The sequence below is a fragment of the Mustela putorius genome, unplaced genomic scaffold, assembly GCF_011764305.1.
Source record: "Mustela putorius furo isolate JIRA1106 unplaced genomic scaffold, ASM1176430v1.1 tig00000813_pilon_pilon_pilon, whole genome shotgun sequence".
NCBI lineage: Eukaryota > Metazoa > Chordata > Mammalia > Carnivora > Mustelidae > Mustela > Mustela putorius.
Genome location: NW_025421485.1, coordinates 7,202,874 through 7,216,798, shown reverse-complemented (window position 1 = coordinate 7,216,798; position 13,925 = coordinate 7,202,874).

Sequence of the window (13,925 nt, the reverse complement as noted above, 5' to 3'; positions counted from 1 at the left end):
ATTCGGGTGAAGCTTTCTAAAGCCCACCGGGAAGACACTGGATACCAAAGCCTACAACATGTGTTCTCAGCCTTGCTTTGGCAGAGGCTATTTTACCTCAGATTCCCTTATGAACTGTGAAATTAGGGAGTTTAAATGCACGTGCAGTTTAGGAAGCTTTGAGCTGGGGCCATACATAGGTTACCATGTCTGAGGCCTTTTGCCAATACATTCATTTATCGAAAGTGTAGATGTACTCACTTTCAAGGGACCCAACTGGTTCTGTCTCACCCAGTTAGGGTCCAGAGGAATCCGTGTAACTCAGACCCTCCAATCTGTATAGATGGACAGACAGTCTAGGATTGTCTTCCAAAGTCAACTGAAGCTGAAAAAGGAGCTACATCCCGTGTCCTGGAACCTCTTCAGTTTTCTCTCAGAACACCGCTGTGAGGTGCATTTTCACAAGACAGACCCCGCACTCAGACACTTCCCTGCAGCATCCTCGTTCTGTCTTGTCACACCTTTTGTTTCCCCATCCTTGCTCAGATTTACTTTCTACCTGCTTCAGGGGAAAAAACATAAAAATAATATTGACCAAATCGTTTTTATTTTTTTTTTAAAGACAGTAGTAAATTGAGCTCAACAAGTACTTGTAGAATCTCTACTATGTGTCTGACACTGAAGAATTAAAAAAAAAAAAAAAAATGGACAAGGCACAGCCCCTGCAGGAAGCCTAAAGATGGAGGAATAAACATATGGAAACAAGAAAATATGAATAAGAAGAAACAGAAGGTTCCTAATGGGGGAGAATCCGTAAATGTATTAGGCTTGTGTTCCACTAGATGAACCCCATGTACCTGCTGTTTCACCATCATCTAAATGTTTATTCGGACAGATATTTTGGGGGTCCACTCTAGACTCAAGTGAGTCAGCATCTTTAAGGCAGGACCCAGGCGTCTGCATTTTACCCAGAACCCACAGAACGCAGCGTGTCCTTCTCAGAGACCCATCGTGCAGGCAGGACAGTGGAGGGTGAGTAACGTTTCAGAAATCAGAGATCGGAAAGGCGTGCTCTGCAGAAGGAACAGCAAGGCAATGACAACGAGAAAGCCCTTGGGGAACCCACTAGAAAGGAAACCACTTAGGTATGGGCACAGAATACTGAAGACCCACAGGCAATGCGCTGAAACCTGAACTTTTGTGTCCTGCCTTCCTGAGGCTATTATCATTTGTTTGCAGCAGGCTAAGGCTAAGGAAGAAATCCACACTTTGGTTAATTTTTGTTAAGCCTCTTATGTCATGAGGATATCTAATTTCCTTTTCACTCACTCTGGTTTCCTAACAGGATCTATAAAAACAATATGAGGTGGGTTGTTTTTGTTTTTGCTTTCTTTCTTTTTCTCTCTCTTTCTTTCTTTCTTTCTTTTTTTTTTTTTTTTTTTTTGGTTAAACCAATCTTGATTTAAAAATCTGGCTCCATCACACATAAGCTCTGTGACCTTGTGCAGAGTCACCTGTCACCTGTGAGCCTGAGTCTATGCAGCAACAAAGCAGTCATGATAACAATAAATTGTTGCTAAGGCTTGGAAGGGGGGCCCAGGAGGGACATGGGCAGAGCAGCACTCAACGAAGGGAAGGGGGAAGGCCTTCTCTCTGCGAGGGGCTTCCAGAACGCTGTAAAACAAGTTTGCTTTTACTGACTTCTCCTCGGATTTAATAATTCACCCTTTGATTCTAATCTTCAGATTCAACTGTCTACCTGGCATATTTATGATCCCCCTGAATTTCAACTTGCAAATCGCTTTTAAGGCCCGGCAGCCGGGGACAGCATTAAGGCCTTGTGTTGGGATGGCCTGGTGCCAAGGCAAATGTTTAGACTTGGCTGAGGGCTTGGCGTTCAGTTGGTGCTTGATGCTTTAAAGAAAATGCAAAGCCGGGAGCCTTTTTGGAGGAACAGAGGGGCGGGCTTCTCAGCTGGCCCATGAGAGCCACACAGGTGCACTGCCTCCCTGTGACAGGGGGCGAACATTTGACCTGAGAGTCTGATGCATTCATCCCTGGGAGTGCCTGGAGCAAGTGCAGCCCTGGGTGTGGGGAGCCCTATTTGACTTGGCCACGGGCCCCGCAAACCTGGCGGTGGGCACAGCCCAGAGGAAAACAGCCTTGACATTGACTCTGGTCACTGCTGTGCTCTGGGCCACCTGTGAGTTTCACAACCTGCCTTCCCTTTCCCACAGCGTCTGAGCCAGTCAGTTTGTGTTCCTGGAGAAAAGACATCCCGTTGCTCTCTGCTCGAAGTCTCAGTCTCTGCTCAGGTCGGCGCCTGAAGGCACTCACCTGTGCACACCTCTGAGCAAGGCGCTGGGCCAGCTGCTCTGTCAGAAGCCTTTGTTAATTCTGGGACTCTCTCCTGTTTCCAAGCATCTATAAATATACAAGTTCTATTGCAATGGGGAGAAACTAACATTCATTAAGCACCTGCTTCGAGCCAGGTGCTTTCACACACAGAACCTTGTTTGATCCTCAAAGCAACTCTGTGAGAAAGGAGTTAATATCTTTATTTATTGGATAAAGATATCAGGTGACACGTCCAAGGAGCCAAGATTTGGACGTGGCCTGTGACTCTCCAAGTTCATGTTCTTTCCAGTCAACTATGCTGCCTCCTAACATATAGACATATAGACAGCAGGAGGCAGGGTTGGGAGACCTCGATTCCAGGCCAAGTTCTGACAGTGGTTGGCCAGAGACAAATCCCTCCTTCTGTCTCCGTGTCTCTCTCTCTCTTCAGAAAATGAAGGGTGTAGACAAGCTGCCTCTGAGGGCCCTTCCACTTTTAATATAAATCACAAACTTGCAAACCAGCACCAAAGAGGAAATGTGGGGCCTGGGTATCCTTTGCTTCTACTAGTTCTGCCACGGGAAGCTCTGTGTGTTCAGGGAGGGACAGACAAACCACGGGGTCTCGATGGAATGCCACTGTGGTCCCACGGTCGAGTGAAGACTACGATATGGGTGGGCCCCTTTTTATCTCAAGCTGGACGGTCTTTAATAAAGGCAACTTGCACAGCAGAAAGAGGCAACACACAGATGGAGCCGATATTCCGAACAATGGTGATCGGCACATACTGACCCACAGCCCCTCAGCAAGGACACTGGCGGAGAAATGCAACCATCTCCCTATTTGGCACATACGCGAGGAAACAGAAGCTCCGAGGAGCTGCACATATAGCTGGTAAGGGAGGCACTGGGATTTGAACTCTGTCAGTCCCTCTTAACACTATATTCAGTGGCACTTGGACAAAGACGTGCCGGCGCGACAACCTCATTAAGGAACTTGCTCTGTATTTGGAGAGAGGAACAAAACGAATGGTTATCAAGCAGCCAGACTTGGTTGATGGCTTTGCTTGTGTCGTTGCCCTCAGTCCCCACCCCCATGTCAGAGAGGTGACCTCTTGAAGGAAGAACGGCTGAAGAGTTAGAAGGGATCTGCTGGGGTGCGGTGGGGGTGGGGGAGCCGGGATTTCTGAACGCCTGCTGTCCTTTGACCACCAGCACCGCCCTGCTGGAAGCGTGTCAGGGTCTCCGGGTCTCTGGTTTCGGGTCCTCCACAGGAGTGGACTGGCCCCCCCAGGACAATCTTTACTGCTCTTTCTTACTTGGGGAGGGTGACTCAATGCACAATGCAAATCAAGAATATTAAGGATATGCTATTATATAGCAGAGCATGTATAGCTACATATTTCAATTACTTCTTTATATATCTGTTTCTCCGTCAATCTGTGAAGTGCTTGAGTCCAGGAAACACAACTTTCACCTCTGCTCTTCAGATCCTGGCACTGCACCAGGCGAGTGGTCACCTTCCCCCTCTCTCTGCCTTGTGAGTAGGTGCTTATGACCCCCTAGGTTAAACATGAGAAGGAGAAAGACTGCTCCTGCGGCCAGGGGGGAGCTGCAGGACTGGATTCTCGCCTCTGCGACCCATCAGAATACAGCCGATTATGTTTGCCCAAAGGCCACTAGGAAAACTTTGGAGGCCAGAATTACTGGCTGCTTTAAACTGTATTAAGGTACCAGAAAAACAGATTAAGAAGTTTCTGAACACACATTCAGATAGTATCGTGGCATGGATTTTATTTGTGGAATCATCTTACTAATTAAACAAAACTGACTTAGAAACATAACCGTAGCCTCTATATTGAAGGTAACCACTTCAGAGAGAAAAGAGGAGAGACAAGGAGAAAACAGACACATTTCTCAGGATCCCTAACTCCTCTCTCTAGGTGCAGCAGGAATGGCACACGTCTGGTGTTTAAACCTCTTTTTACACATGCTTCTTAACTCACCGCCTCATTCCATGTAATCACACGTGTCTCTAACCTCTACTTACTTACTAAAATGCATGACAATCTGTTCAAAGGAACACAACTTAATCCCACTTGAAAATTACGAATTGCCAAATTGTTTCAACCTGGTGGAAAGCAATAAATTAATCCTCTGAGCTGTTTGGACCTCTTGAGTTAATATACCGAATTTGATCAGAAATTATTCACCTTCTTAAATCATCAAGAAACAAACAAACAAAAAAAAATCGAAACTGGAGAATGCCAAGACTGGAGTTGAACCCACGGGTGCTCACTGCTCTCTGATTTAAGAAAGCACAATATGTTGCTGGAAATTGTTTGCACACAGGTGCACAGAGAGCCCAGCGGTGCTCACTCACCTGTTGGCTCCAGCCCAGGTCCTGTGTCAGCAGGGGCTGTGACCGCCCCGCAAATGAGGAGGCTTCTGATTTTCGTCAAACATGTGGCCGAGACGAATTTGGGTTGAGTATCTTCTGGAATATGATACACCCTCAGGAAAGGTCAGTTTAGTTAAAAATGCACTGTTTTCCACCATGAATATGGAACACAGAACATCAGGAAAGAGGAAGCTTAATAGTGTGTGTGTGTGTGTGTGTGTGCGCGCGCGCACGCACACATACAGGTGCACACACATTCATGTGTTTGGGGGATGTTTCCCCAGAAATAGACACAAGAAAGGGGTTGGTGGTGTGCAGTGTGAGCGAGGCTGGGTCAGGTTACTGAGTTATCAAGACTCAGTCAAGAGTCCGTGAGTGGGAAGAACAATCACACTCACTCAGAGATGCGCTATGTCCTGCTCCCAGAAGCCTGACCCACAGGCAGCTTCTTAAGGAGTCCAAGTCCTGGGTCCTCCTTCAGAATGGTGCAGTGAGTCTCCAAGGACATTTCTGAGGACCCAGGTTCTAACAAGTGCCCTGGTTATTCTAATCCATGCCTTGGTTTAGCTCCTTATCGAAACCTTCTATTTTATAAATGAGAAGAATAAGACCCAGGCACATTGGCAAACATCTCCCAGGGCCACCCATGTGGCGAGCAGCGGAGTCAGGGTTCTGCTCGGGGCCTCCCAATCCCGCCTCGGCCTCCCCCTGCCTTCGGAGGACCATACAAAAGCCATGCTCGCCTGTCTCAGGTTTCACTTTGAAACCCTTTGTTTAGAAAAGAGGAATCTCTTCTCTCTTGGCAGGCTGCCTTCTCTTCCACCACAAATAATTCTTTCAAACCAAGCTAAGCTTTTCTAAAGCTTGGAAAATCCATCCTGGTCACCATGCAGTTTCCCTCTTGTGAGTCCTGTGAGGGGCTCAGGCCGGCTTCCTCTCGCTGAGCTGCTGAGACAAAGGGATGCTGCCTCACACCTCATCATCCCTGGAGAAGAGTGGATGGGCTAATCTTATGGGATGCTGCCTCACACCTCATCATCCCTGGAGAAGAGTGGATGGGCTAATCTTATGGGCGTGAATCCGTTCCATTGATTTTATTTGTCTAAAAATGTGAAGAATGTTTATTATGGCCTAGGGTAGGGCCTGGCAATCCTTTTCTATAAAGGTCAGGGAGTCAATGTTTCATGAGCCACGTGGTCTCTGATGACTCATATCTGGGGCTGGGGGGCAGCCACGAAGGGCACTTGACCAGATGGGCGGAGCGGAAGGCCAATAGTGACAGAATCAGGCAGGGGCTGGATTTGGCCCTCAGGCCTTAGTTGGCTGAACTTTGTTCTAGGAAACCCAAGGATAAGAAAAACAAAAGAATTTGTCTCTAAGCAGCTCATAGTCTCCTTGAGGTGAATGGCCTGAGGCTGTGAGATGGAAGAGAGCAGGGACTTGGCAGCAAGGTATCCAAATGGAGGCCTCCACATAGGAAGTGAGGGTTGTGCCGGGACTCAAGTAATGTCCAGGAGACCCACAGGTCAGAGTCACCCTGACACGAGGCCGTGTGGCTGGTGTGGGTGCCCCTGCAGCACTAGGCGGCTGCTAAACACTTGACCAGGGTTCCCAGAACAGGAGACAGTCTTGCACCAACCACCTGAGGCAACAACCTCTGAAAGCAGTGAGGAAGAGATAAGAAATGCAAGTGGCCCAAGGAAGCATCTGCACCAGCTTCCTGTTTGCTTTGATCTGAGACAGAATGACAGACGTTGGTATTGGAGATTGAGGAGAGAGGGGACTGGAGGAGTAGGCTGGGACAGACGTCCTAGAGATTTTACTGGGGATACATAGGATTCTTTGGTGAAGATAAGGAGATTGTTGGAACCAAGGAAATTTAAAAAAAAAACAAAAACAAAAAACAGGGAAATTAAGTTCTCCTTAATTTTGGATCACTCTGGTGATTTTGGATGTGGCTTTGGAGACCTGCATGCCTCAGAAGTGGGGAGAGCTCTGAGGGCAAGTGTGCAATGAATGGGCCCAATGACACTCCTATGGATCAGAGGTGAACACAACCACATATTCGGTCGGTTTCCAAATTTTCCACTATTTACAAATGCCTAAGGACTTTGATTTCACATAGATGTTGTACGACAGTGGGATTGTTCCATAGGATAAATTCCTAAAATAGAACCGCTGATTCCAATGGCATGACCATTCTAAAATCATTACAATTAACAAATTAACAAAACAGGAAACAACACATGCTGGAGAAAGGAGAATCCTCTTACACTGTTGGTGGCAATGCAATCTGGTACAGCTGCTCCGGTAACCAGTATGGAGGTTCCTTAGGATGTTATGGTTTCACTTATTTGTGGAGCATAACAAATAACATGGAGGACATGGGGAGATGGAGAGGAGAAGGGAGTTGAGGGAAATTGGAAGGGGAGGTGAACCATGAGAGACTGTGGACTCTGAAAAACAACCTGAGGGTTTTGAAGGGGTGGGGGGTGGGAGGTTGGGGAAGCCAAGTGGTGGGTATTAAGGAGGGCACATATTGCATGGAGCACTGGGTGTGGTGCAAAAACAATGAATACTGTTACGCTGAAAAGAAATTAAAAAAAAAAAATAGAGCTATACTATAACCCAGCAAAGATACAGATGGGTATTTACCCCAAAGATACTGATGTAGTGAAAAGAAGGGGCACCTACACTCCAACGTTCATAGCAGCAACGTCCACAATAGCTCAACTATGGAAGGAGCCAAAATGCCCTTCAACGGATGAATGAATAAGATGTGGTCCATATGCACAATGGAATATTCTTCAGCCATCAGAAGGGATGAGTACCCACCATTTGCATCGACATGGACAGAACTGGAGGGGATTATGCTGAGTGAAATAAGTCAGGCACAGAGAGATGATTATCATATGGTTTCACTCAGATATGGAACGTAAGTAATAGCAAAGAACACCATAGGGGAAGGGAGAGAAAACTGAAGTGGGGAAATCAGAGAGGGAGACCAACCATGAGAGACTATGGACTCTGGGAAACACACTGAGGGAGGGGGTAGCTGTGTGACGGGTATTAAGAAGGGCACATGATATGATGAGCACTGGGTATTATATGCAACTAATGAATCACTGAACACCGCATCAAAAACTAACGACGTACTCCTATATACAGCTAGCTGGACATAATAAAAAACCCACTACAACGGATATTGCCCTCCAATAACTGATAGCAGCAGGGTACGAGCCTCTCTATTTCCTTGAACCCTTACCCAGATTGTTTACAATCGGTTTTTCTATAATTTTGTTAATTTAAATTTATTGAATTGATACTGAGGGAAGTCTTTTTTGATTTGACCAGGAGGTCACTTCCACTTGTAAGTTCTTCCTCTTTCTACCTGTGCCTACTTGCAATGGGTTATTTAATTCTTTCTTTTTGATTTGTGCTAGTTATTTTCATGGGAGGGGAGTAAGTTGTTCTCTTATAAATATGTCCCTTTGGCCTTTGACCTTTGACTTCATTTTGTGAATTTTTTTGTAATTCAGATTTTTTTAAATCACTATATGACCAAATGTCTCATTTATTTCCTTTATGGCTTTTTTGGTTTTGTATCATACCTAGAAAGACTTTACCACTCCTTAACAACCAACTGCTTTCTCAGTAGTGTTCTTATGTATTTTTAAATCCATTAGTCATTTTATTTTGATGGAAGGACTAAAATGGCAATCCAATCTTCTCATGATCATAAAATAGTTTCTTTACATCCCAGACTGAACTTCACTCTGTTGGAAAGAAGAGATAATACTGCCAAGACATCAATTATGTCATTCTGGGGGCTGGCCACACAAGCCCAGCCCCCACACAGAAGGCCACGCTGGAGCTCTCAGGCATGACCTGAAGCTGGTGCCAACGCAGATATTCCCTGAATATCTGAGGGCCGTAGCCCGGCCAGGTTGACACAGGAGACTGACCAACATGCTGTGATCTTTTCTTAGAGTTCTGCTGTTTGTTGTTGTTTTATTTAATATCTTGACATCAATATCTATCAGTGAGAATAGTCTGGCTTTTTTATTCTTACATTTTTATGCTGGCTCTGTGAAAATATACACAACAGAGGAAGAATTTGCATTAAAATAAAATCATCTAAGTTAAAGTTTTTTAAAAGCTTAGTTCGGGCTCTGCAGCAATCTCGGTCCAATTCGGAGACAGAAACCACACGACAGATTATATAAAGAAATATCATATAAACAATTATTTACTATGATAAGAGTAACTGATACAGGATAAGGGAACTCTCTCTGGTACCCTAGGACTGAGGGAGGGCACCCAAGAAAGGACAAAAATATGGGAGGGTTTCAAACTTTGTTGGACAAGGTGTATTTTGGGCCCTGCACATAGAAGAAGTCTCTGGGTTAGCCAGGTAGGAGCTGGTTGGTGAACTATCACTTGGCAAACAGTAGGTCGGTCACCCTTAAGTGTGTAGCTGGGAAACAGCTGGTGACAGGCAGCTTTCAGAGACAGAGGGCTGCTCTGGGAGAGGAATGGGACCAACATGGGGTGAGGGACATGCAAAGGAAGAGCTGGCCTGTGAGTGACCCTCTGGGCCCTAGGGAGCTGTGTACACACAGGACAGCGGTTTGCTGAAGCTGTCCTAACAAGAGGTTACGGACGGAGGGTCACGCATGACTCTCGTTTCCATGTCAAGAGGCCCACAGAAGCGCTCTGCCAAATCAAGTCTGTGAGACTGAACGGGGTATGCGGGAAGGGCTGGGGTGAGGCCTGGCTCTACCCGGGTCCTCACCCCACAAGGCCAGGGCCTCCCACCCTCTAGGGAAAGCCTCTTCTCTCTGCCATACCCCTCCAGCGCCCTCTACTGAAAAGGCTTAGCCTCACACGCCCTCAGACACCTAAAGGAATTCTGTTGTTTTACAAAGGGTGTGATTGATGTGAAGGCAAGGGATTGATAATTGACAGGCCCTGTTTCAGAGAGCCTTAGTTAATTTTCTCTATAATTATTTTTCTGTTCAAATTTCCTTTGTCGTCTTCTTCATTTCTTCCTCCTAAGGTTTATTTTTAGAGAGAGAGAGAGCGCGCGCACAAGTGGGGGTTGTGGCAGAGTGAGATGGAACCCCAGAGTCTCTGCTAGCACGGAGCCTGATGCAGGGCTTGATTTCACAATCCTAAGATCATGACCTGAGCCAAAATCAAGAATCCAGCACGTATAGACTGAGCCACCAGGCGCCCCTAAAGTTCTTTTGTCTTCAAAGCAATTTTGGGAACTAGAGAAATTATTAATTTCGTACGATCTCCAAGTTTCTTAAGTCTGTAATTATTATTTTAGTAAATGTGATGTTCATTAATAAGTTCAGCTAACATAATTATTAGTTAGTCTTGCATAATATCATTTTATAACTCATTTTGTACACACTACCTTCTTACAAACTACCTTTTTTCACCAGGATCCAGCAGCTTACCAGTCTCCTCCAGCCTTGTTGGCCTCCGGAATGTTCCTCAGACCTGCCCAGCAGATCAGATCCGAGTCTCAGGGCCTCTGACACTGCTGGCTGCTCTTTCTGGGGTCCCCTCCTGCCTAGGTCGGCGTGGCTCTCCACGCTGCCTCCTGCAGGCCTCTCCCGAGGCCATCTAAGCAGACAAAGTACCGGTCCTGCCTCATTAAAACAGCACCTTTGTCACTTCCTCGCCCTCTCTCCTGCTTTACTTCAACTTTTCGCATTTATGAAGCTCTAACATATGTACATTTTTTATTTGTTTATCTCAACAACCTCCCATCACTGGGACATCTGGTAGAAATGTAGGGACTTAGTTTCTGTGTGCTGTGTGTCCTCAGAGCCTAGAAAAACCGCTGGCACATAGCAGACATGTGCTCTATTTTTGTGATTGAGTAAACTCTGACTACTCTTGGACCTTTTGGGAGAATGGGGTCAAAAGTAACCACTTAGCAATATTTGATGCAGTTAATTTCCTGGGGAAATTCATGAACAATTGCAGGCATAAAGGTTTTATATGAAAAGTGGTCCTAACTGTAGGACTCCAGTAGCTGGAGAAGAGCTCAGGGGGAGTGTTGGTGTTGCAGGATGTCAATTCCCTCGTATGAAGCAGGAAAACCTGTACGTGTAGCTGTGTATCTTGTTCTCTCGTCCTACAGGCGTATGGCAAAAGAATATGGGACCCTCTGGTTGAACCCATCACTCTGAGGGCCCGAGTCCCCTCACAAAAATTTTTCTAACCTGTGTGGGTTCTTCTCGGTGCCTCTCACCCCCATTTTGCCCCCAGCAGTTACAGCTTAGCTCTTCTCCCCACATACTTCACGGGAGGGGCACACTCTATTGTTGAGTGTCTTCTGCTAGGAAGATCCCCAAAGCCGATGCTGCATAGTTTCTGTTCCCCTGGTTCGCTCCCTGATCTCTGCAGCCTGTGATACAGAGGGACATGAGGGCACCAGGACCTCGTGGTGAGCCCAGAATGCAGAACATGCGTCAGATGGGCTGTGAGTAATTCAACAACAGCTTCAGGAAAGCAAAACTCACTGCAACATTTCTCCTGGTCTCCACTCCCCAACCACCCAAGGCTTCAACTAATGTGATTTTGGAAGACATTCTTGTTTCACAGTCCAAAACACTTGGAAAAAAAGGCATAAAATTGACATGGTGGCTTGGTTTCCTCCCCCCAGCCCCTGGAGATTCCTCTTTAAAAACTTACATATGTTCTCTTTTATTGCTTTATTTGCAAAAAAAAGGGGGGAGGGAATTTGAACCTATGGAATTATTATAATTCTACATTAAGAAAATCCAACTCAGAGAACTATTTCCATACACATGTTAAACTAATTTACTCACTGAAAGGTCCTGACCAGTGCGCTTCCAAAGTGGCCCACAGAAATATTGATCATTCCCCCTTCAATTTCCCTCTCATTAGAATATTTGTTTTCTTCTGGACTACGTAATAATTCTGATGAAAATGTCAACATTATTTCCCAGACCTTGTTAATCAAGCATAGCTAATTTTGCTTTGTTTTTTCCCATCTTTTAAAACTATTACACGGATATGAAATTTGTCAGCATTGATTGCAAAGTTTCCCACTGAATAAAAGATGACCTGTATTAGGCAGTCACAGTGCACCCCTAAGTAAACTCCAGTACTGGTATTATAGTCTTAAAGAATTTTTGATCTGCAAGATAAATGCTGAAGAAGGCTTCATAAAAAAAGATATAAATGAGCATATTTAATGCAAATGTTTTATTTTATTTAACCACAACCAAACAACACTTATGTGGAAATAAAGATCATACATTCCTCAAATTTCTATCCCAATGGGCATGGCTTTATTCTGCAGATTGAGAGTAGGGTCCCAGGAGCCTGAATTAGGCCTACATGTTGGGGAGCAGGAAGGGGATGTCTAAGAGGCAGGGATGGTTGGTCTGCAGAGCTGAAAGCTAAGGGTCATCCAGGACAAAATTTGGCAGTGAAGTGATGGATTCCGTCCATATCTGCTAAAGAACTCCATGAAATAATTGACTAACAATTATTCAGCACTGGGTTTCCAGAGAGTCAGCACAGCTAAGATCCTCATGTTAGCCCATCTGGAATGTACACACTCACAAGCTTTAATCGCCCGCTCTCTGTTCTTCCCTCCACTCCCCTTTCTGGCCCTTAGGCAGTTGCTGGAAAGGAAGTGTAGTGAACAGGCACTGTGATTTGTCATCCCAGGTGTCAGTTGATGGAAACATGCTTTGGTGGCTTTGGCCAGAAGGAGGAACACTGTAGTCAACAGATTCAGAGTCAGGTGGCGAGCAGCAGGATTAGGGAGCGTGATTGGGACAATGGGTTCTCCAGTCCATCCACTCAGCCTAATGGCCATGGGGGCAGCCAGACTGGGGGCAAAGGCCACGGTCCTCCCTTTCCTGCAGGGTAACAATAGCAAGGCCTGGAGTCAAAGACCCTCAAACCATGTTCTCAGTTCCCTGGCTCCTTTGCAAAGTGAAGCAGGAACTAGAAGGGGCTGAGAAGAAGCAGTTACATGCTTACTTCTGAGGCTGGATGTGTGGGAAATGCCAGACAACTTGTGGTCACTGCCCTTCAGGCAACTGGAGTCTGCTCTGGAGATAAGGCCACCAAATCCAAGCCAGAGGACCCTCTGATGTGCACAGGACCTTCTAAAAAGCAGCCGCTGGGGACGGCAGGGCTGGTGGGGGTTGGTCTGATGCTCAGAGAGGTGAAGTTACCAGCCCAGGAACACACCCAGATCCCACAGATGTTGGAGGTGATGGTCAGTGACTGGGGAGGCCCATTCCTCAATTTTCAGGGCCAAGGGCAAGAATGTAGCAAGGGGCCCATTGTCAAAATATTTGAAAGTTATAAAGCAAACCAAGAAACCGTTAAATAAAGTAGATTTTATCTGCCCATCTTGACAAATAAAACTTCATAATATAGTCTGAAAATTATATAGTTTTGTGCAACTAAAATTTACCAAAATTTCAAAAACAGTTTGATTACAGAATATCAAACTGAGAATACAGAATATAAAAACTGAGTTCAATTTAATTGTTATTGCACCTGTCTGGGTGTTTTACTGATGGACTGATGATGTTTAAATAATTAATAAGAAAAAAGACAATTCATATATTATTGTTGGAAATGTTTCCTTTTCTAATGGTTGCCTCAGGTTCTCTCCCATGCACGGATGGTGCTAATAGTCAATTGCTCACTCCTGAGCAATGCTGAATATCAGAAGGGAAAGGGCGGGCATCACCTAATTTAGCTGTTGTTACGTATTTAAGTATTTGATCAATATACCTTCTTTCTTTGCACTTACTTTGTGGTCATTTTAGTCACAGAAAAAATTACTTTTTAATTCTGAAAAGGGTGAACAATACAAATATCAAAATATAGCACAAACATATAGAATCTAAAGGAGCACTGGCTGGTAGAGAACTTGACAAATACACCAATGGAACAAAGTAAAGGCATAAACAGACTATGCATCTGTCCTTTCAAGCAGTGGGCAAATGGATAGTGTGCTAGAAGAGTAATGTTAGGACAAAACCCATTGGGCTGGGGGAAATGTCATATTCCTGCCTCATGTTGTCCTCAATTTAAGATACTGGGACACATTAAACGGTTATAGATTGCAAATAAAGATCATTTTGCTCATTTCTTTGAATTTTTTGGTATGTTTTTAGTGCTTCTCTAGTTA